The 24956-nt window shown below is 41.7% G+C and overlaps 1 protein-coding gene across 1 annotated transcript in view; it reads right to left on the bottom strand.

Annotated features, from left to right (window-relative positions):
• The window catches only part of LOC128527808 (P2Y purinoceptor 3), a 49029-nt gene extending 24837 nt beyond the window's left edge, over nucleotides 1-24192 (bottom strand). Inside the window, exon 1 of the mRNA XM_053500404.1 lies at nucleotides 23967-24192. The gene's annotated coding sequence lies outside the window, so the exon portion shown is untranslated. The remainder of the gene's footprint in view (nucleotides 1-23966) is intronic.
• Nucleotides 24193-24956: the final 764 nt, after the last annotated feature.

Genomic DNA, 24956 nt, shown 5'->3' with positions numbered 1-24956 from the left:
AGGAAATCATTTCTTTTGGTAAATGAAGAAAGAAAAAAATCTATTCAAAAGTAGTTATTTGTCAATGATCTAAGTTCAGTGTGTGAACCAAACAGTCTGTGGTTTTGGCTGACAAGCTACAATGCCGTGAAACAGAGGTATGTGAGTCACAGAACTAGAGCGGGAAACATTAAGTCAGTGCGTTGGCCTTTCAGGTCAATGCAGATCTATCCTGAGCACATTGCACAACCGATCCAAGCACCATAGACTATCTATAACCTGCAGGGGCTAGCAGATGATCTGCAGATAGGCTAGCAGTAAATCAGAGATTGCTCTCATCCTGCTCACTCATTGTCTACATTCATGAAACCTGAGAAAAGGAACACCTAACATTCTGTGACAGCCAGACCTTGCCACCCTCTAGAACTTCTGTGCTTTTCACTACTAAAGTACACATTGAATTGACACATTGAATGTGTAAAGTTGTACCTTTAATGTCCTGTTCAGTACATTTTATTATTGTCATGGTTACAGTGGATGCTAAAACTTTCTGGGCATAATTGCTTTTCCCTTCCCATTCCCATTTCATTGCCGGTAAGCTTTTGCATTAATAAATGTTAAACATGCAATGACACATGTTGAACATGCAAAGTTCACACTTGCAAGTTATCCAACTCCTTTTGTAAAAATATTATATATTAAAACGTTGCTGATTTAAAAATTTTTATTTTTTTTATTATTGTTAAAATATTTTTTTGCAAGTGCTTTAAAAAAAGTCACATGGCAAACAAAGCGCAGAAACGTTTCCATTAACATAAACTCTGAAACAGGTAATCCTTATTCATGAATCATAAACAAGACTAAATGAGATGCACTGTTTTTCACAGGTGAAATTATGAACTGTAGAGATTATAAAGGTAACAACTAGCTGTGGTAAAACTAAATCTGATAGAATTTTCAGGATTTCTCCCAATGTTTAATGCCCTGGATGCTTCAAAGACACACTCCTACAGTAGTAACCATAACTGGGGTTTCTGTTTTGTCTTTCTTTTTGAGAGAAAGACAAAAAGAGAGGAAGTTTTACTATCTAAATTTGGACAGCTCATTAGCTACTTTTACATGGAGAATATTTATTTAATCTGGTGTTACAAGTGGTTGTAAGTTGTTGCTTGGATTAGGTGTAGCTTGTGTGTAGTGTTGTTCTACCTCTAATTGCTTACAGGTGGAGTGGCTCATGAGGACGGATTCGTTTGGCGACCGGCGTGATGGCGCAGTATTTAAGCCGCTGCGATGGAGGATTCTTCGGCTTCCCCGCTCTCCTGGTTTCCCTTTTTGCATTTGATGTGTTCTTTCGATTATGTTGAGTGATTGCGAAAGGATCGCTAAGCAAGACATTTGTTGTTATTTTTTTGGGAATTAAGTATAACTGAGTTGTGTTGGTAGTGTTATGTTTTGTCACCTTACTTCCTGATCCTTGTTAAGTGGACTACGGCTGGGAGGTGGGTGCCTGTTTGTTATGTTCGTTTTTCTCTTGTTTTTTTGTTAGTAGGGAGGGAAGATTTTGTATCCTTTTATTTATAATTTCTTTCTAGGTTAGTATTTGCGATCGGTAGTTAGTTTTGTTCATTGTACTTTCTTTTGGCGTTTCCCCTCCCGAAGGCTATGCTGTTTTTTTGTCTATGTTAATTAATAAATTTACTTTCTTGCATTCTAACTGTGTTTTGTGGTCGTGAAGCTTTTGGGGAGTGAGAGCGGGGACCCCAGGGATCTTCTAAAGAGGATCCCTGTTTACTTGTTACGGTTAATTTATTTCTCTTTGAGTAGGGGTTTAATTTTATTCGTAACAAATGGGGGCTCATCCGCTTGTTTTTTCCGGTATTTCTTTTTATGTTTGTTTTGGTTTAACAAGTCGGGGGTTGTCCGCCTGTCTCGCTGTTTTCTCGTTTATTTTTAAACGAGTTTTATCAACAGATGTCTAAAGGATCCCATTGTTTGCTTTTTTTTTGTAAGCAATAATTCATTTGTATTAATCTAGTGACGTAAAGCACTCAATTATGGAGGTAGATATCGGAGCGTTTATTTCTAAACCTAGTATACAGCAATTTAATACATTTCGTAAAAAGGATCTTGTGCAAATTGCTGAAATTTTGAATGTTTCCATATCAACTTCTGCAGCCAAAAAAGTGATTAAAGCTGAAGTGTACGCTAAACTTGTTGAACAAGGTTTGTTGCCGGTAGAAAGTGATATAGATAGTGAAATGGAAAAGAGTGAAGGTTTAGAAACGGCTGAATTACCATCATCTAAACCAGACCCTTTACTTCTGTTTAAGTTGAAGGAGATAGAGTTACAAATCAAGCGACAAGAGCATGATAATCATATGTTACATTTACGCGAACTTGAGATGGTTCATAAAGAAAAAGAGAGAGAGAGAGCGCATGAGCGAACTGTAATTCCATCTGTTGTAACTCCTGTGCATGTAAATGTGCCTACAACTGATCAATCAACAGAAAATGTTATTAGTATGCCTGCCGCTGTAATTCCATTTGATCCTAGTAAGCATATTAAGCTCGTGCCTCCGTTTCGTGAATCGGAGGTTGACGCATATTTTATTGCGTTTGAACGTATTGCGGCCAAATTGAATTGGCCGAGGGATATGTGGGCATTAATGCTACAGTGCAGTTTAGTAGGTAAAGCACAGGAGGTATGTTCTGCGCTATCCATCGAAGAGTCTCTCAATTATGATTTGGTAAAAGCTGCGGTGTTGCGGGTGTACAAACTTGTTCCTGAAGCATATAGACAGAAGTTTCGTAGTTATACTAAATCAGCGAAGCAAACATTTGTGGGATTCGCACGTGACAAGAAAGTTTTGTTGGAAAAGTGGTGTGCAGCATCTAAAACCACTACGTTTGATCAGTTACAAGATCTGATTCTGTTAGAGGACTTCAAGAACTGCTTACCGGAAAGTTTAGTGATTTACCTTAACGAACAAAAGGTGAATTCACTTTCAGCGGCTGCAGTGTTAGCAGATGAATATATGCTTACTCATAAGACTGCATTTTCTTCTGCTGCTGGTCCGAATTGTGGTACATCAGTGTTTTTGAATACTGAAAAACCTTACTCGATTACTCGTTCAATGAAACCAATGGCACGATTTGTAGAGCAAGGTAAGGAGCAGAATAAGAGTTCTGACAACAAAAGGGTTTGTTTTTATTGTTTAGATCCTGGTCATTTAATTGCTGACTGTAAAGCTTGGAAGAAGAAAAAAACTGCAAAACCGAAGAGTGTGGGCAATGTTGTTTGTGAACCAGTGGATCTTGTTGAGAACCAATGTTGTTCAGATGTGTCTGACTTTACTCCTTTTGTTTTCAAAGGTGGTGTCTCAATTTCTCCTGATTCTACAGTGAAATCTATTTCCATCTTGAGAGACACAGGTTCAGCACAATCATTTATCCTTGAAAATGTGCTATCTTTTTCAAAGGAGACTTATACTGGAACTGATGTTTTGGTTCGTGGGATTGAGTTGAGCTGCGTAAGAGTTCCCCTTCATACTGTGTTTTTGACATCTGATTTAGTTTCAGGTCCTGTGAAAGTGGGAGTACGTTCAAGACTGCCTGTAGAGGGTGTGAGTTTAATTTTGGGAAATAACCTGGCCGGTGGCAAGATATTTCCTCACCCGATTGTAGCACAGAGTCCTGTTTGTGATCCAAAGCTTGACAGTCAATTCCCTTTGACATTTTCAGCATGTGCAGTTACTCGTGCTCAAGCACGCAAAAATGAGGATATCATTGATTTATCTGATACCTTTCTTGCTTCTGCAGATTCTCCCATTGAATTGACATTGTCTGTACAGCCTGAAACGGCTAGTGAAAATGCTGATCGAGAACCTTCATTGACAATGGGGCGAGACCAACTTGGTAGAGCCCAACGGTTGGATTCTTCCTTGACCCACTGTCGTGAGGCTGCGGAAGGTACGGTGGAAGGAGATAATGTTTGTGGCGTACAATACTTTTGGGACAGAGGCGTACTGATGCGTAAGTGGCTGTCTCAGAAGGCTAAAGAAGCTGATTTAAGTCCAGAGTATCAGATTGTGTTACCTTTTGGTTATCGAGCAGCAGTTCTTAAACTTGCTCATGATCATCCGTTATCTGGTCATTTAGGTAGTACTAAAACATTCATGCGAGTTGCCAAGTACTTTTATTGGCCTGGTTTAAGATCTGCTGTAGCAAAGCATTGTCGTTCGTGTCACACTTGTCAACTTGCTGGTAAACCTAATCAAATCATTCGGCCGGCTCCTTTGCAGCCTATTCCAGTGATGGGAGAGCCATTTGAGCGACTCATTTTAGACTGTGTTGGCCCATTGCCAAAGTCAAAAGCGGGTTACCAGTATATTTTGACGTTGATGTGTGCAGCAACGCGTTTCCCTGAGGCAATACCATTACGTAATCTTAAAGCAAAAACCATTGTGAAAGAGTTGATAAAATTTTGTTCAACGTTCGGTTTACCCCGTGTGATTCAGACGGATCAAGGAACAAATTTTAAATCTAAATTATTCGAACAAGTGTTGAATGGAATTTCTGTGAATCATGCTGTGTCAAGTGCATATCATCCACAATCACAGGGGGCGCTAGAGAGATTCCATCAGACTCTCAAATCAATGATGCGTGCTCACTGTGTGGAATCTGGTAAAGATTGGGCGGATGATCTTCCTTTGCTTTTGTTTGCGATAAGAGAGACCATTCAAGAATCTTTAGGTTACAGTCCAGCAGAGCTTGTCTTTGGACATGTGGTTCGTGGCCCTTTAAAGTTATTAAGCGAACAATTGGTTGCTGATAACATGTCGCTTGTACCAGTGGCCGATTATGTTTCTTCCATTCGTGGACGGCTTCGCAAGGTATGTGAAAGAGCGAAGAAAAATTTAGCTGATTCACAGGCAGAGATGAAGGAGTATTATGACCGTAAAAGTGTCGCTTGTTCGTTTCAGCCGGGTGATTTAGTTTTGGTGTTACTGGCTATGCCAGGTTCTGCATTGCAACAAAGATTTTCAGGTCCTTACACTGTGACCAAGAAGTTGTCTGATACAAATTATTTGATTTGTACGCCTGATCGCCGGAGGAAGTCTCGAATGGTTCATGTTAACATGTTAAAGCCTTATGTGAAGGGGAATTCGACACCAACTGCGCTTACTGTTAAGCCAAGTGCTGTTGTTGCATCATTGTCTACAGCAGATGATGTTGTTGAACAGGAGTTTTCTGTGCCTACTGGGCGGTTATTGAACTCCCTAATATTGAATGATTTAGACCTTCACTTAAATCATTTAACTCCGACTCAGAAGAGAGATATTGTTGAGTTGATTGAAAATTCTCCTTCGCTCTTTTGTGACATTCCATCACAGACTACGGTACTGCAACATGATATCGATGTAGGTTATGCAAACCCTATAAAACAGCATCCCTACCGGCTTAATCCCAAGAAACGTGAGTTGATGAAAGCAGAGGTCGATTATTTGCATCGAAATAATTTTGCAAGTCCCAGTCAGAGTGCGTGGAGCTCACCGTGTTTACTAGTTCCGAAGGCTGATTTATCGGTTCGCTTTTGCACTGACTATCGTAAAGTCAATGCAGTAACTAAACCTGATTCCTTTCCACTCCCTCGTATGGAAGACTGCATTGACCGTGTTGGTCCTGCAAAGTTTGTAACGAAATTAGACCTTCTAAAGGGGTACTGGCAAGTACCCCTTACGTCTCGGGCCTCAGAGATTTCCGCTTTTGTAACCCCGGACGATTTTATGCAGTACTCAGTTATGGCCTTTGGAATGCGTAATGCGCCATCAACATTCCAGAGATTAATGCGTATTGTACTAAGTGGAGTTGAGAAATGTGAGGCCTATTTGGACGATATTGTAATATATTCTTCTAGCTGGGAAGAACATGTGTGTTCTTTACGTGAGGTGTTTGCACGTCTTGTTAATGCTTCTCTGACCTTAAATTTGGCTAAATGCGAGTTCGCCAAGGCCACAGTGGTGTACTTGGGGAAAAAGGTAGGTCAGGGTCATGTATGTCCAGTTGACGCAAAGATTGAAGCTATTTTGGAATTTCCGGTACCGAAAAATAAAAGGGAACTACGTAGATTCCTAGGTATGACAGGATACTATAGAGGATTCTGTCGTAACTTTGCCAGTGTTGTGTCACCACTAACCGATCTTCTCAGCACAGTTAGGGTCTTTGTGTGGTCTTCAGCTTGTGAGCAAGCTTTCCGAGCAGCTAAGGATTTATTGTGTAATGCCCCTATCCTTTTAGCGCCGGATTTTGGACGTCCCTTCAAGTTGGAAGTGGATGCTTCTGCTACTGGGGTTGGTGCCATTCTCATTCAAGAAAGCGAGTTGGAAATTGAACACCCAGTTTGTTATTTCTCAAAGAAACTTACACCGTGTCAGCGCAGATATAGTACAATTGAAAAGGAGGCCCTCGCCTTACTTTTAGCGTTGCAACATTTCGAGGTGTATCTAGGTGGAAGTTCCTTTCCAATTGTCGTGTATACAGATCATAATCCTCTTGTTTTTTTGGCCAGGATGCGTAACTTGAATACTCGTTTAATGCGTTGGTCGCTAATAATTCAAGAGTTTACTTTGGATATCCGGCATAAGAAAGGCTCTCAGAATGTGGTTGCAGATGCCTTGTCCAGGGTCCATGATGCTGAAGCTTAAGTTGTGGTTAGATACAAACTTTTTGTTTGTATCTTTTTGGTGTGGAGGTGTTACAAGTGGTTGTAAGTTGTTGCTTGGATACGGTGTAGCTTGTGTGTAGTGTTGTTCTACCTCTAATTGCTTACAGGTGGAGTGGCTCATGAGGACGGATTCGTTTGGCGACCGGCGTGATGGCGCAGTATTTAAGCCGCTGCGATGGAGGATTCTTCGGCTTCCCCGCTCTCCTGGTTTCCCTTTTTGCATTTGATGTGTTCTTTCGATTATGTTGAGTGATTGCGAAAGGATCGCTAAGCAAGACATTTGTTGTTATTTTTTGGGAATTAAGTATAACTGAGTTGTGTTGGTAGTGTTATGTTTTGTCACCTTACTTCCTGATCCTTGTTAAGTGGACTACAGCTGGGAGGTGGGTGCCTGTTTGTTATGTTCGTTTTTCTCTTGTTTTTTTGTTAGTAGGGAGGGAAGATTTTGTATCCTTTTATTTATAATTTCTTTCTAGGTTAGTATTTGCGATCGGTAGTTAGTTTTGTTCATTGTACTTTCTTTTGCCGTTTCCCCTCCCGAAGGCTATGCTGTTTTTTTGTCTATGGTAATTAATAAATTTACTTTCTTGCATTCTAACTGTGTTTTGTGGTCGTGAAGCTTTTGGGGAGTGAGAGCGGGGACCCCAGGGATCTTCTAAAGAGGATCCCTGTTTACTTGTTACGGTTAATTTATTTCTCTTTGAGTAGGGGTTTAATTTTATTCGTAACACTGGTTGCAATCGTTCTAACTAAAGATTGCAGATTATCTGTTGACACTGATGCTGATCCACCCGGTAGAGGGTGGGGAAAAGCCTGGAGCCTTCAGCCACGAGGCGAGGTACACCTCCTACAGGGTGCCAATCCAGCACAGGGCACACATGCACTCACACTCTCATTCACACACTTGCAGAAAATTTAGGGACACCAGTTAGTGCAAGTCTTAGGGAGGAAACCGGAATACCTAGAGAAAATCCACCAAATACAGGGAGAATATCCAAACGAGGAGGGAACTGAATCCTCGAGGCCATAGTGCTAACTACTATGCCACTGTGCTGCCAATCCAATGGTCACAATACACAAGTCATGTATGTAAGTGAAACAGTAGCCAAGGTAAAATATTACTCCAGTAAAAGTAGAAGCCCTCCATTAAAAATCCTATTTAAATAAAAGGGCAAAAGTACCTGCCTAAGGGTTCTTAACTATTAAAAATACTATGATTTATTATAGCTTTTCGCCTACCATTAGGAAGGCGCAGGGTTGATTCTCAGTGAATGCCTAAACCCAGTCTCTTAATGCGGTTCACCTGTAATCCCCGTCCCAAGCTAAGTTTTTGTTAAGGATCTAATAACACCTTGAACACACAGATCTGTTAATATAAGTCATTACCACAGGAAAAAATTATGACATAACAAATATCTTTTAATATTAATTTTTTTAATCTTTTGTCTCCTGGATAACTGCGAGGTTTGTGTAGTACCAAAATGAGACTATGCATATTTCTCTTGTCATTTATTTTTTCTTTAGAACCTATTTGTCTAGCACAAAAGCTTAAATTAGCCTTTAAGCCTTAAGTTTCAAAAAAGCTCTCTCCAAACTCTAAAATAATGATCAACATTTTAATCTTAATCAGAGAAACCTGAGAGTTCTCTGATAGACTCAATCTATTCCCATCCCACCCTCATTCATTAATTTCTCGTGCTGAGTTTACAATAAGTAAATAGCGAGCTTTTCGCAAGCACTCTGAATACTGAATACTCATCAAGACTTAATTTTCTTCTCAGTGATATCTGGCATTTTTATTATTTGCACGATTACATTTTTAATGATTCATTTTGTATTATATTTGTCAGTTGAATGAACAGATTGAAAATAATTTATTGCTGGCATTACCTAAATTATATTTTGTGATGGTGGGCGTAAATCCAGCACCTCTTACTGTCTGCCAGCCCCTTGCTTAACCACAGAAAAGAGATAACACATTCAGCACCTCGGCCAGTTCTGCTCCACACACGGTATTGGCTGGGCGCCTTCACTCACAGTGGCTGATGGAGGATTATCATCCACCTCCTGGTGGCATCAATGCCCTATAAAAAGACTGTCGAATGTCAGTCTGTTGAGTAGTAAGTAGTAAGGGTGTGTGCTCTCTCTTTTCTTTTTTTATAGACTCTGAGTGTTGCGGAGATTCCTGGAAATGAAGCAAAGTGCCGAGACGGGGCCCTCACCGAAGCTCAACTGCTTACCTCGGCTTCCTCATGTTCAGCCTTGGCCAGCCCAGCCCAACGATGAACCCTTTTTATATATATTTTAAATTTGCAGGATAGCTGTTAATAGCGTTTTGTATAAAAATGTCTTAGAAGTTGCCATCCTAAACCTTCACACATTACAAGTTTATTATGCAATCATTAATGACAATAAGAAAATCATTTCACTGTTCAATTGCTGTTACCTTTTGAAAACTGTGACTATTTAAGTATTACAAGTAAAAGGAATTTTAATGCCCTGGATAGCTGCAGGCAACATTTAATTTTGGGTTTTGGTCTAAGCTCTGAACATCTCTGCACACAGCCACCAAAAGACTACAAACATTTTTAACGAAGTATCTCAGACATTACATTATACTCTTTCTCTCTCTTATATGTATCAGTTATATGTAGATGTACTAAAATACTAGATAATTTGATAGTTTAGTATAAATCATAAGAGCCAGTGGAAGCTCAGACTTTCTCAGAATTAAGAGAGCATACTTCTTGAAAGAAATTATATGGGAATAAGGCATACAGATGATGCATTTTGAACTGAACAACTTACTTTAGAAAGTTTTTAAATAAGGCCATGGGTGTTGAAGTAGTGAATTAGAGTCAGTACTCAGTCAGTCAGTTTATCCAGGTTCTCAGTATTGTAGGTTGTTGCACTGTTCTTGTAATATTAACGTTTACACCCAATAGGTGCTGATAAATAAAGGGTGCAGTGTATCCTGATTGGCAGGTTAATAATATATAGTAATATATGTTATGTATAATGTAGTAGAGTAAAAAGTGTGATATGCTATTTTGAAACATAGTCTTAAACAAAAAGGCCCCCCAAAAAAGAAATACTTAAGTAAAGTTTAGATACCGTGAAGTGGACAACGAGTGAACACTGGTTCGTCCATTTCCCAGCTGTGGGCAGGTAAAATTACGCCTCAGGCACTGTGCCTCACTGGAGCACAAAAGATCTGGTACTAATTTCATACAGTATTTATTATTATTAATGACAATACAATAATATTATTTAATAATAATGATTTGTAAGTAATCTACATACTATATATTTATATGTAATCAATGATCTGATATTGCATATGCATTAAATCGTCATAATTTTAATCTCTTTAGAAATAACAGGATCCGTCTTGTAAATAAATCTAATCACATTATTAATAGTTTACTGTGGTAACGTAAGCACATCAGAAACCTGTTATAACTCCTGTAAAAATTTTGTAGCCATTCTGTCAGCTTAAAATAAGCTGGTTATAACAGATTTACCTCTGGCCTCTCTTACTAACAGATTTATCAGGTGTATTTGGAAATACACACATGGCATTAGGTAATTAAGTAACAACAACAACAACAGTTGTTTTAATACATGATTGTCAGCTGTTCTGGAACAGTTATTGCAAGAACAGTATTGTCAAGTGCATCTGTAAAACCCATCAAGCACCATGATGAAACTTGCTCTCATCATTGGCAGCATTGTATTGCAATGAAGAAGAAGAAGAAGAAGAAGAAGAAAAAAAACAGTAAAGCCCATGCAATAAAAAACAAGTGTCCAAACTTTTGACTGGTACTGTATGTAGTGGCAGGGGTTTGGACATTGGCTGGGAATTAAACCTATTGCCAAGACATCAATTTCCCATATATGTGTGTATAGTGTAGTCTCAGTATTATATTTAATACTATATTAATAATGTTAAAATAAACCTCTTCTGATGTTTTGCAGTTCGCGTCACCAACTGGTTGTCGGCGCGTCTCCATAGCAGTGCAGCGTTCAATAAGAGCGCGTGTGAAGCGTTCACTAAGGTACAACAGTTGAAAGATCTTATGTTTGCGAGTTCTCTGGTTATTGAATGCAGCCCTGATGTATTATCACGCGCGGTCTTGTGTCGGACAGGCAGGCGCAGGAGAGGAGAAAGTCTGCCAGAGATTACAGATCGCTATTTGCATTTGACATTTTTTTGGTGGGGGACGGCCGCCACTGGTGACTGATAAACCTAATCGCAAAATAAATCAGGCGCATTGGCGACCATTTTAGGTGCCTTGTGGAGCCCTAGCAGGCATGGGCGAAAATCCCGGGTGGACGAAGAAAAAAAATATATATTTTTTAAAAAATCTCGCACTCTTTAAAAATATATGTATGTATACCTAAGATTATTGTGTAAGTAAAAACCCCCCGCAAAAATAGCATTTAGAACCAGTTGAGTCCCCCCCCCTCCCCTCTCTCACAGTGGTTTGGCCCACTGCCTGCTTTCCCAGTTCAAGTCAGGTGTGTGGCTGCGGCTCAATTAATGTTGAACTTCAGTAATTAGGGGATTTTATTCACTTTAAATAAAGCGATTCTCTTTAATGTAGTTAATGTAGTTGATGCAGACTCATTTATAAATTAGTTGCGGCAAAAATGCTGATTACCGATGTAATTTTCCATGAATCTGCTATATTAGTGATTAAATTATTACTTATCTAGTTAACGTTAGTTTGTTTACAATAGCTTGTTGCATAGTGCACTTCAACTAACACGACCAACGCCGTTTCCCATGCGGTGTTTTATTTGTGACGACTTGGCATAATGTTATCTTAACATTAACGGCCACAAAATAACATATTGTGGCGTGGGTGGGGTTTGACAGACGACCATCATGCTTTGCGGGAGGGGTTATGATGTGTTCACCGTGTTGGGGAAAGGTGTTTGGGGTAGTGGCTTCGGCCAGGTTGTGTGTGTGTGTGGGTAGATGTCTCTTTAGTGACTGTAGGATGTGCTGTGTGCTTAATAAAGTACTCCCAGCCATTTGCATTGGGCAGCCAGGAAGCTAACTTGTCTCTCCAAGTTCTGTTGAGCGGTAGAAACGCTACATTTGGTGTCAGAAGTGGGATGGAGAGTAACGGCTTAGAGCGCACCCCAGAGCAAGCTACAGCTCCGTGCGCCGTCAGCCGGCGAGGCGACCTGCAGCTGCACCTGCCGTCCTACAACGGCGGTATCAAGCCCCACGCATTCATCGCCCAGGTGGAGCTAGCCGCTGACTTCGCGGGCTGGTCCCCGGCGGAAACAGCCGTCCGGGTGGCCCTCTCGCTGGAGGGCGAAGCACTCCGGGCGTTGGAAGACCTTCGTCCGGATGAGCGGAAGGACTGGGCGAAGTTGCGGGACTCGCTCCACTTCCGGTTCGGCGCAAATGACCGTAACGAGGCCGCGTGCGAGGAGCTGGCAACCCGCGTGCGGAGCGCCTCCGAGCCACTAGGGGCGTTCGCCATGGACCTGAGATCTCTCGCACGCCGGGGCTACCCGGAATTCGGGCCCGTCCAGCAGGAAGAGCTAGCACGGCGTGCGTTCCTGCGGGGAATTCGGATGTGCCAACCGGATGTGCTTCGCGAGCACATCCGGTTGGCGGCACCGGCTTCCCTGTTTGAGGCGCTGCGCGAAGCCGAGCCCATCATGGCAGACCACCACGGCGAGAGAGCCGAGCGTTTTCCCGTGGCTCGGGGCCGCTCGGTAGTTGAACCTAGCCGGGGACAGGGCTACCCGTCGCGGCTAGGCCTCGACTTAGCCTCCGAGATTCCGCGACCACGCCGAGGCCAGGGACTGACGGATTACCGCTGCGACGTTCTCAGGCCTGAGGACAACGTACTCCAGCAGCCGTTAAAACTAGCCGAGGAGAAGCCGCCTCCTACAGCCGTCTTTGCTTCCCCAACGGCCGGGTTCAACTTCCGGTCAGGACGCGTAGGAAATCATGCGGGTGTCTACGTGAACTGTGGCCTGGACAACGTTTCGCTACGGGCGCTCGTGGACACTGGCTCTACGGTTTCGCTGCTGCGCTGGGGAGTATTAGATCAAGGCGAGCGCGGTTGTATGCTGCCGGACCCGGCTGTAAGCATTCGCACCGTATCGGGAAGTTATTTGAAGATACGGGCCTGTCGCACGGTGCTAATACAAGTAGGTGCAATCATTCTTTCCCATCCGTTCTTTGTGGCAGACATCGAGGATGATTGTATCTTGGGTTTAGACATTTTGGAAAGGTGGGGTGCGGTACTGAATCTCGTGGACGGAACTCTGCGCGGTAATTTCGGGTTAGCCAGGTTGCTAGTGCCCAAAGCGCAGCCGGACGGGTTAGAAGCACGCACCAGGGGGGCGGAACTTCCGGTGGACGCGCCATGTAAACATCCGGTAGCCGACCGAGCTAGGATAATGGCCGAGCTAGTGCAGCGTAGCAGTGTAGGGCTTAGCCAGTCACAGACCGACACCGTGAAGTCCCTTTTGCACGAGTTCGCGGATATTTTCGCGGTAGATGAGCGCGAGTGCACACATACCAATCTGGTGCAGCACACGATCGATACGGGTAACGCAGCGCCTGTTCGGCTACATCCGAGACGCCTCCCGTTAGCTAAACGAGCTATCGCCGAGCAGAAGCTGCGCGAGATGGCCGACTCGGGCGTCATAGAGCCAGCGTCCGGACCGTGGTCTTCACCCGTTGTGCTCGTGCGTAAAAAGGACGAATTGTGGCGGTTTTGTGTGGACTACCGGCGGTTAAACGAGGTGACGCGTAAAGATTCTTATCCGTTACCGCGGATAGATGACGCGCTGGAGCACGTTGCGGGCTCGGCGTGGTTTAGCTCGTTGGATTTGCGTAGCGGGTATTGGCAAGTAGAGCTCGCCCCGGAAGCACGACCAAAAACCGCGTTCTCGATCGGCCAAGGGCTATGGCAATTTCGGCGCATGCCGTTCGGCCTCTGTAACGCGCCAGCGACGTTCGAACGGTTGATGGAGAAAGTGTTGACGGATATTCCTCGCAACCGTTGTGTCGTTTACCTGGACGATTTATTGGTGCACGGCAAGGAGTTTGAGGTCGCGCTAGCTAACTTACGTGAAGTATTTTTGGCTATCAGGCGGGCGAATTTGCGGCTCAACCCCAAAAAGTGCCAGCTGTTGTGGCGGGAGACGGGTTTTCTAGGACACGTAATTAGTGCTAGAGGTATTGCCACCGATCCAGCAAAAATTGCGGCCGTGCAGAATTGGCCTGAACCGCTAAATGTGTCACAACTGCGCACCTTCCTCGGGTTAGCCTCTTACTATCGCCGGTTTGTGAAGGATTTTGCCACAATCGCCAGTCCGCTGCACGGGCTCACAAGAAAGAATCAGCCGTTTCGCTGGGGCAGGGTGCACGCGCGTGCTTTTACTCGGTTACAGGAAGCTTTGGTCACGTCGCCCGTTGTCGGATATCCTGATACATCTCGTATGTTTATCCTCGACACGGACGCAAGCGATGTAGGGCTGGGGGCCGTCCTGTCTCAGGTTTCCGAGGGTAAAGAGCATGCTATAGCTTACTTCAGCCGCGCGTTGTCAGGACCGGAGAGGAACTACTGCGTCACCCGGCGAGAGCTGCTAGCGGTCGTCGCGGCACTTAAACATTTTAGGCCGTATTTATACGGGCAATCCTTCCTGCTGCGGACCGATCACGCTTCGCTGATGTGGCTGCTTAGTTTTAAAGAGCCCGAGGGGCAGTTAGCGCGATGGCTCGAGCGGTTGCAGGACTACCATTTTACCGTTCAGCACCGAGCGGGAAAACGACATGCCAACGCCGATGCTTTATCCCGCCGGCCGTGCAGCAAAGAGCGTTGTCGGCACTGCGAGCGGGTGGAGGAGCGCGTGGGTGATCGCGACATCGAACACTCTCCGACCCCCGTGAAGCCGAATGTTCTTCCTGCGCAGTCCTCCGGAGCCCCTGTCGGTAACCAGCCGTCCGATCCGGTGTGCAGCCGAGTTATTGCGTCGCGTAAACTATCGCCTGTAGCCGTTTCGCCTGTGCCCCAGATGGACTGTGATCAGTTAACTGCCGAGCAGGAGAAGGATCCGGCGCTGCAGCGGGTGCTGGGGTGGGTTAACGCGGGCCAGAGACCGGATTATGCCGCGGTTGCTCACCTGGGGCCCGAGGAAAAAGCTCTCCACTCCCAGTTCAACAGACTAGTGTTGCGGGGAGGTTTACTCTACCGTCACTGGGAACGACCATGCGGCGCTGGCGAATCTTTTCAGCTGCTGGTGCCGCGGAATCTGCGGTCACGAGTGTTGGGAATGGTACACGGGCATGCGGGTGCGGGACACTTCGGAGTCACTAAAACGCTGCGGCGGTTGCGCGCTCGCTTCTACTGGCCGGGCTGCCACACGGATAGTGAACTCTTTGTGCACAGATGCGACGTCTGCACGGCAAAGAAGGGACCTACCCAGCGCTCGCGGGCACCTCTGCAAGACTTTCGGGTGGGGGCACCTATGGAGCGTATGGGCGTGGACATTCTTGGGCCGTTTCCTATCTCCGATCGTGGGAACCGGTATGTGCTAGTGGCCATGGATTATTTCACCAAGTGGCCGGAGGCGTTTGCTGTCCCTGACCAGAGCGCTTCCACGACGGCTCGAGTGCTGGTAGATGAGGTGTTCTGCCGATTCGGCGCCCCGGAGCAGTTGCACAGCGATCAGGGGCGTAACTTCGAGGCGGAGGTGTTTGCGGCGGTGTGCGAGCGCCTCGGGGTGAAAAAGACCCGCACCACGCCCCTTCATCCGCAGAGTGACGGCCTCGTGGAACGCTTCAATCGCACGCTCACCACTCAACTCGCCGTGCTTACCAGCGACCGTCAAAAGGATTGGGACGAACATTTGCCTCTCGTGCTTTGGGCTTATCGCACAGCAGTGCAGGAGTCCTCACAGCTGACGCCAGCTGCGTTAATGTTCGGTCGCGAGTTGCGCACGCCCGTGGACCTTGTGTTCGGTTCCCCCCCACAGGTGGATTTACCCACGAAGCCGGGGTTGGATTATTTTTTTGTACTGAAAGACAAACTGTTTCCGTGTGCATGAGTTGGCACGTAGACACTTGGCGGACGCTGGTGTTAAGCAGCGCCGCGTGTATGACACTCGCAGCCAGGGGCGAGACTTTGCTGCTGGGGAGCAGGTGTGGGTGTATTCCCCCGGAAGAAAAAGGGGGCTCTCGCCTAAGCTCATGTCTCACTGGGTGGGCCCCTGCACAGTCATTGCCCAGCTCTCCGATGTAGTCTACCGGGTGCGGTTGACGGGGCGGTCGCGAGTGGTCGTGCTCCACCGAGACCGTCTCGCTCCCTATCGGCCCAATGCCAGTGAAACAGTAAACTCTGTGGAGGCCGGTCCGCCTCGGGAGGGGGGCTGCACCCCTCCTTCCCCCGCGGAAAGACTCCGGCGTTCACAACGCCAGCGCCGGCCACCGTCACGCCTCCAGGACTGAGTTCGCCATGGTGACCGGGGACGGTCACAGCTCGGGTGGGGGCAGTGTGGCGTGGGTGGGGTTTGACAGACGACCATCATGCTTTGCGGGAGGGGTTATGATGTGTTCACCGTGTTGGGGAAAGGTGTTTGGGGTAGTGGCTTCGGCCAGGTTGTGTGTGTGTGTGGGTAGATGTCTCTTTAGTGACTGTAGGATGTGCTGTGTGCTTAATAAAGTACTCCCAGCCATTTGCATTGGGCAGCCAGGAAGCTAACTTGTCTCTCCAAGTTCTGTTGAGCGGTAGAAACGCTACAATATTGTTTAGCTGTGCATTTACTAAATAAGCACTGTGCTACATCCGAACTGACACCACTGTATTGTTTTGTATAATCAATATCCATTCTGTTCTAAGTGTCTTAATTAATTTTAAATACAATTTTAAACCTTTTTTTATTCCTTGTTTTTATTGTTGTGATCATTTTTGTATAAATAAACTTGCCTTGCAGTGTCATAGATAAATGGACATAAGATCATTTTTCAGTGCACCTAAACGCCAAGTAAGTACAAGTTCACATATTAAGGCAATTTGGCTTTAAGAATGGGTGCTTATGAAAATACTAATGTCACAATATCAATCACAGGCAAAGGAGACAGAAATTATTGAGGGACAGGTAGACCAGGGTCAATCAGATATACAGTATCAAGTAAGTGTGGTGTATAATTTTTTTTACTTAGAGCAGTTACTGTAAATTGATTATTTAATCATTGATTTTGTTACAAAACATTACTTATTTTATATATCTTTTTCACAATAACAGTCATGTTTAAATTTTATTGTATGTTGATGGGTTGACCGTAAACAACATAAAAAACAGTGCAATAAATGTTTTTTAAGAAAAATCTGCTTTGTCATTGAACCTGAGAAAAACTTTGAAAATAACCATAATGGCACCGTCTCCATGCTACAATAATAATGATAGGAGCAAAGTTTTTTTTTACTGTGGGGACATATCTTTATAAGTACAATTTGACTGTATTAATTGTGTCCCCTTCAAAAATTGCTCATGAGAAATTTTATATTTATTGTCCCCCCTTACTGTTAAACGAAATTTACGCCCAAACTAGCTAGTGTATTGTGTCTACACTATCCAAGTTGTCACATACAGTATTCAGCAAAGCACAAATAATTTTCATTTTATGTTTGTGTTTGCAGTGCAGTTTAGTCACATGTTCTGGTAGACTGACTAGGATTAACGTTGGATGTGTGTGCGCGCGTGTGCGCTTATAGTCGTTCCGCTGCAGCTGCAGCCAGCCGTCTTGTTGATTTGGCGCGTCTTGCATGTTCGTGAACACAGTGACACTGTTGATAAATGGAGCAGCTGCTTGCTTTTACATCTTTGTAACTGCACATTCCAGTGAAATACTGTGTGTTTGCTTTAAGGACTTTGTTGGATTACCGATTGGTGCCACATACAGGAGTGTACACATTTACAGTCACAGCAGTTGCACAAAATGCATATCTACTTATGAATGGCAATAAATCCCTAAGTAATAGAATTTTTACAACTAGTACATGGACTGATTTCAGGTGCAAGGAATGTTGCCACTGCTGGTCACAGGGTCTGTGTGCATTGCAAATCTGTGTAAAAAAAACACCATGGAAATGCCGGGTATGCAATGTTCTCTTATATCTTCAGTTCCTCCTCCTCTTCAGTTCAGAGTGGCACAAAGATGTATGGCTGTGTATAGGGTGTAAAAGTGGGCTTTTACAAACCTAACACCCTTTTTTATGATGCACTGTTCCTGTTTGCACTGTTTTACCCTGAATGTGTGTTTTCCCACAGCCATAGTTATGCCATAAATCTGCGTCCCTCCCCACTCAATCGTGGACATTTTCATTGTGAGTAAGTAGGTTATGAATATGGTGTTAGTGAGCTTTTTTATCTGAGTTTTTTTGCCTGTCAGCTAACTATATTCTAAATAAACTACAAACAAAAATATAGGTTTCTTTTGTCCTTCAATCATTTTCTTGTAGCACTTTCCTCTATCACATACTGTACCTGACAGAAAGGGGCAATTATGCAGCTGACTATGTCCTCCCTGGTGTGAATTACAGCATTATACAAGATCATTCACATCTCCTCACAAATGGGTTTTCTAAACTAAAACTGTCTTGGAAAATGTAAATGAATATATTGTTTTTTGTGAATGCGTGAGCAGGATGATTGTTACATAATTTTGAAGAAAAAACTCCAGGCTACAAGATCCACGAATTGTACACAAAGGTTATGATTGTGGTTTGTCGCCTTATTTCAGTGACTTGCTTTTTTGTTTTGTTTTTTAATAACCTCACATAACTGTCATTTTCTACAAAACACAAACTTGTACTTAAATGCTGCTCACATATTACTGTAGCCCAGTTTGTGCTGAATACAGTGTAAACAGGCTTTACCCATTTATATGTTTTTAAGTAACTGAAAAATACACAAATGTCAGCCAGATCTCAAAAAGCCCTGGCAAATCTCACCGACCTTGGAAATATCAGCGCAATCAAGAACCCCCTTGTGATAAAGTCCATTGAAAGTAAGTTGCCTGAGTTTGTAAAAAGACAATGGTTAGTCTACATCAGTGGTTCTTAAACTGGGGATCGCGAAAAAATTTCAAGGTGTCGCGAGAGGGATTCAAAAACTATGTCTTTTTTTGTGATTATAATACACACTTTTCAGTATTACAAGTAAATGCTATAAATAAATATTTTCTGATTTGTAAAGATATTACTGATTGAGTGTGAGTGTTTAAACTGAGTGTTTAAAAAAAATCGCGACTCAAAGATATGACATCACTGTGCAGCGACTGGCTCACTAGTTATTGCTACAGCGCACAACTGCACGTGAAAACCGCAACTGCCGAGATGGATAAATTTGTTATTCGCAAATCTAAAAATGTTGAGGAAATTGTGGACAGTTTGCCCGAGTCATCGGAACCATGTAAGTCGCCCTAGCATGAGAGCAAGACCCCATCAGACCAAAGTAGGAAACGTCTACTGTTGACAACGTAGATTTCCCTCAATGTGTAATCTGTTCAGAAGTGCTTGCTCATGAAAATATGAAGCCCGGCGAAACACATGATTGCTCAACAAGCAAAAAAACAACAACAAGTACACCCTTCCCATTAAAAGGTAAGCCAAAATTATTTTGATGTATAGTAAATGTAGTCAAAATACTGTGAACAGCTTGTTATGTTTATTGCTTGTTTTTGATAGTGGGGGTCGCGAGATCTTGTCGATCTTCAGTTAGGTGTCGCTGGCTTGAAAGTTTGAGAACCACTGGTCTACATGATGGATCCTGCAAATGGCATCTAACCAGAGAAACACTTTGATGCACTATTAAAGTTCCTAAATAAAGAAGAAGAAATTCTTGAAAGGCTTGAGCAGCTCAAAATCTCAGAAAAGGCAAAAAGGCCAGAAAAGAAGTCGAATTTAAAAGTTTAAAACAACAAATTTCATACATGTTCATAATATATTGATTAAGTGTCTTATTCAAAAGGAAAATTAGTTTTTTATACTTTCCAAAGGAACACAATAGACACTATTAAGGTACAAAAGGGCTTGTCGCTGGGGTGGTACCTTTGATTAATGTACAATAATGTACAAGCAAGTTTATACTGTAAAACAAACAGTACATTTTGTTTGCCCATAGTTTGCCCATAGTATAAATAATGTCCCTGATGGTACAAACAGAATCGGTGCAAATGTCTTTCTCTATATTAAGGTACAATTTTGTGCCCTTGAAAGGGACTGCCCCAGTGACAATAGTATGTACCTTCATTAGTACAAAACTGTACCTTCATAGGCGTCGCTAGGCCATTTTTAGGGGGGCTTTAGCCTAACACCCCTAAAAATTCTCCATGAACTCCACACAAATTGCTGATCGCCCATCTCCCCTTTAAATTTCATATGAAAGCGGCGGCGGACTTCGCCATCACAGAGGGAGGATTAAGGCAAGCTGTGTGTTTTTCGATAAATTGTTATATCTGCATCAGTTCAGTCCTTTCTCATAAATACAGTTTACAAAATGTCATGAGGGATTAATCAGTTAAATCTTCGCTGTGTTCACCCTCATCACACCAGCTGTTTCCTTTTACGAAAATGAAGCCCTTAATACATACTCTATGAACCTATAGTCCACTTTATAAAACAATCATGCCGTTGCTGTCTATATAAAACACTGCACAGTGCATATGGCATTAACTATCATAGAGTTATGCACATAAATAATTAAAAATAGTGACAGACAGCATTCAGTGCACTCGTTTTAACTGCATAGCAGTGTGATTTACAGAGATAGAAAAATCCTTTTTTTGTAATAAATATTGTATTGTAGTAAATAATATCCCAAATAGTAAAATACATGTATTAGTCTTAGAGTAGAGTTTTTCGTCACTTTGATTTAGAAAAAGTAACTTTTTTTTGTGGAATAAAATAAAAAAAATGATATTAAAAAGATTTTTTTGTTTAATTACATTATAACAATGTTTGTAAATTTGTTATTAATGAATTTGAATAAATAGCCTAGTAGCTATGAAATTTTAAGGGGTTGAATAGAGAACTTACTGTCTTAGCTTAAACACTAAATTAAACTAGATAACATGATGATCAAAGTTTTAATATTTATATTTAACTGTAGATGGAAGGTTTCTCAAGTCACATGAAAAAAAAAAGATGTTGTATTCTTACCTGCTGCTCAATTGGACACCTGCTCCCATGTGACTTAAAAAATCTTCCATCTACAGTTCTCTGTTCAGTTCGACAGTTCAGTTCTCTGAAAGGGCAGCCTGTCTGGCACATTAACCCTGTCTTCCCAACACTGATTGAAGTCATTGCATCAGAAACTATTTTTCACATTTTTTATGTCTGCCAGTTTCCAACAAAAAGCAGCAGTATTGTCAAAGAATTTACAGATGAATGTTTGGCATTATTGGCACCTACACAGTTTATTTTATTGTCCAGCCTCATAGGTGTGTTGTTTATATTGCTAATTAATGTAAGTTTAAAGTTATATGCTGTTTTCTGGTTACATTTTTCTGATTGTACCTGTACATAGAAAAATGTTTATATGGTAAACAGCCTGTGTGATCAAGAAGACTCATTTGAGTACTGATTCTGAACAAGCCAAATTTGTGTTAAACATCTATGGAGTCCCCCTTAACTGAAAATCCTAGAAATGTCCCTGTGTACCTTTATTTCAGAGAGTGTAAGACTGTTTGAATTGAACTTTAAATCTACAGGTTTTTAGAAATGTCTCCAAGAGACAATACAGACTTGTGTAACTTTACCATCCTCTTTTTCAGATCTGCACTGAGCTCCTTGGACATAGCCAATGTACTGTGCATTGCACAATCCAATGAATGCTGTCAATCAAATCCTTTTCAATTCTGCACAGAGAAGCTACCAGCTGTAGTTAATCATAATCAATAATAGGAATTTAAGAGGCCTTGGGGTTGGCAAACAAAAATTGTTTTAATTCAGCAACACTTAAATTAACAATCAGTGTAAAAGTCAGTGTATGTATACTGTATTTTGACCCTGTGTTGATATCAGGAAACCTCAAGTAAATTCCTGGGGGAGAAATCCTTCTATTAAAAATGCAATTTGTACAATCATTGTGCCTCTGAAAAAGGACCAGTTAAAAACAAAAAGCCAGATATTACCGTTACATTCATAAGCATGACTTATGAATGTAACGGTAATATCGACTGCAAATTTAAGTGTATAGGATGTGTATATCACTACATCCAGTAGTATATTTATAATGTATGTCAAGTGTAATAACAATTCTGCCTACAAGTTACATTCTTAAATCTACTTGATTGCATTTTATCCAAAACGTAAAAGCACTACTGAACAACATGCACATTTACTAAACATGCCTAGACTGTTGACTGTATCTGGGTTCACTCGTCTATACCGCTTTATCCTGTATTTAGGGTCGCGGAAAGAGGAAACATATATCCCTTTAATTTTTTTACTATACCAAGTCCACTTTTATTTTATTTTTCTAGCTATTTTATTGAGTTAGATGTTTATCATACTGTAACATTTTTACATCATTTCACCTCAGTGTAGATTTATGCTCATATGGCTGTACAGAGGCAAAGCATGTGAGGGCAGAGTAACAGCTGGCAAAAATAGATCAGGCCTAAACATTGCAAGAACTGTAGAGGGGGAACTTAGATCACAGTACTGAACACATGGTCGTTATGAACAGAAAAAAATGCCTTAGGTTAACTCTTACAGTGCTGAAAAATATGTTTGTAAATACTGGGTTCTCATTTCCCAGACTTGAATGAAACTAAATCTAGCATTCATTCATTCATTCATTTATTCATTTATTCATTTATTCATTTATTTATTTTATGCTTAATTCAACGATCAGGTTAAAACTGGGAAAGATACACACATCCTATTCCATCTCAGATATATAATTTAACTTACAGTCAAGAACCATCCTTAAGTTCTTAGCTACTGTGACAATGGCAATGATATGTACAGTAAAGTTGTTATTTTCATAAAACCTTTTAAATTTATCTACCAATTTGGAAATTTACTAAGTTGTTTCTAAGTACACCTAGGATGTCTATTTAGTGTACAGAAAGCCATTTGGGACTGAGCTCTGAATCTTTTTAACTTGTATTATTTATTATATTGTGTATTTTATCTATTACACACACACACACACACGCATGCACGCACACATACTATATATATATATATATATTCTGTTTTCTCTTAGAAGCATGGCCATCTCCCAGATGTGGTCTTTTTTTAATAACGTGTTTAATTTCATGTTATGAGATGTTCCAAAAGTAGCCTGGATGCAATTTTAAAACCTTCACAATCCTACAGTTCCTATTAATAAGTAGCCACAGATTTGCAAACTTAAAATGCTTTTTAATGAATTCGTTTATAATCTTTTGCTGGTATCACCTGTAAACATCAGTTCACCAAACTCAGTGCACCAAAAAGTAGGTTTCCTAATGCTGTTTTTAATGTTCATGCATTTGAAGATGCTTATGTGGATGTAATCTTCATACACAACACGCATAAATCATTCAAGTGTAAACCCTCTATTCATAAAGTCAAAGTAAATTGAAATGTAGCTGTTCAGCTTCTCACCAACTAAGATGACTAAGCAAATATATACAATTCATGCCAATTTTTTTCACTTATGCAACTGACCTTTTTTTATACATTTGCCCTTAAATCCATCAATTATGGCTCAGATTTTTTTTCTTTGAAAACCTCCAGCTTCTGAGTTTGTCCTCTCTAGAGAGGCACCCTAACCCCGGACCTCTCTCCTCTGCGGTTAAGCAATTCCCAACACCTGCTGTCTTAAAATCTTCTTAATACAGATGTTTTCTCTGGCTTTTTCCTCTATTATGACTGTAATTCTGCAACAAATATACTGTCTACTTATTTGCTGTCTTTCTAGTTCAACTCCCAGGATTGTAAAAATAACTTTAAAGTGTTAAATAATTATAAAAATTATAATAATAATAATAATAATAATAATAATAATAATAAGTAAAAAGCTAAATACAATCTAATAAAAATATTTACATATAACAAGGCTTTATACTATGTTGCTTGGGTTATGCCCTCTTATAAATATTATAAATATTTCATGCCCAACCTAACTTCTACTCTTGCTTATTATCATCCTTGTTATTTGCTTAAACCTTTTCCAGTCTTCGCCTGGTTACTTCATGTTCTTTAGAGCTTTACAGCTCGTAGCTTACCTCGTTACGAAGTGTATCGACTTTAAAATTGCATACAACAACGTCCGGATGTCGGCACTTTTCCTTCAGTTCTTCAGTGATCGATCAGGTTAGTCTGGAGAAAGCTCACCATCAAGGAGTTTCCTCGTCGAATTCAGATCTTTACGTTAGTTACAGTAAGCTCGCGCACACTCCGGCTTCAGCTGCGCTGTTACGCAGACCTGCAGTGACCCACACGCGCGCGCAGCTTTTCTTATCTGCAGAGAGAGAGAGAGAGAGAGAGAGAATGTGTGTGAGAGAGAAAGAGAAAGTGTGTGTGTGTGAGAGAGAGAGAGAGACATACGCAAACGTACACTCGCAGTGATAGCTATTATTATAACTTTCTTTTCAGTAGTTTTCACGAGTTTCACTTTATTTTTGACTACAGAGCTAACTGCCATTAAATTCATTTCATATTTACTTATTATTCCTTTATTTTAAACAACTTTTTTTTTTACTTGGAACTACCACTTTTCTTTCTTTTCTATCTATCCCTGTTATTTTATTTTGATTTATTTATCAGTTATTGTCAATACAAATGTAAATATTTTCATGTCAGTAAAGCACATTTAAGAGAGAGAGAGAGAGAGAGAGAGAGATTACTTTTAACGTTTTACCGATAAGTTGTCAGTTATTTGGTAAATTGATTTGGGAAAAATGTCAATTAAAAGTCCTTTTAGCGTGTATATATACATATAAATATCATTAAACAAACAAAAACCAAAACCTAACCTTTCTCAACAACCAACCGAGGACACACCTCCTTACCTATCATCCACATGATCTTACTCTATAAAAATGAATATTATTGACAGTATTAGTCAATAATCTCATAATTTTGACCAATAAGTCATGCATATGCCCAGAGAGAGCACAATTTGGGACAGGTACAGCAACTGTATCAAGATATCAAGGGGTCCTTTTACAGTTCAGGCTGTTTTGCTACAGGAAATAATCTTTCACAGCTAACTT

This window comes from Clarias gariepinus, chromosome 7, assembly GCF_024256425.1.
Source record: "Clarias gariepinus isolate MV-2021 ecotype Netherlands chromosome 7, CGAR_prim_01v2, whole genome shotgun sequence".
Classification (NCBI taxonomy): Eukaryota; Metazoa; Chordata; class Actinopteri; order Siluriformes; family Clariidae; genus Clarias; species Clarias gariepinus.
The sequence above is the reverse complement of the archived record's forward strand: the minus strand, read 5'-3'. Positions and strand labels throughout refer to the sequence as shown.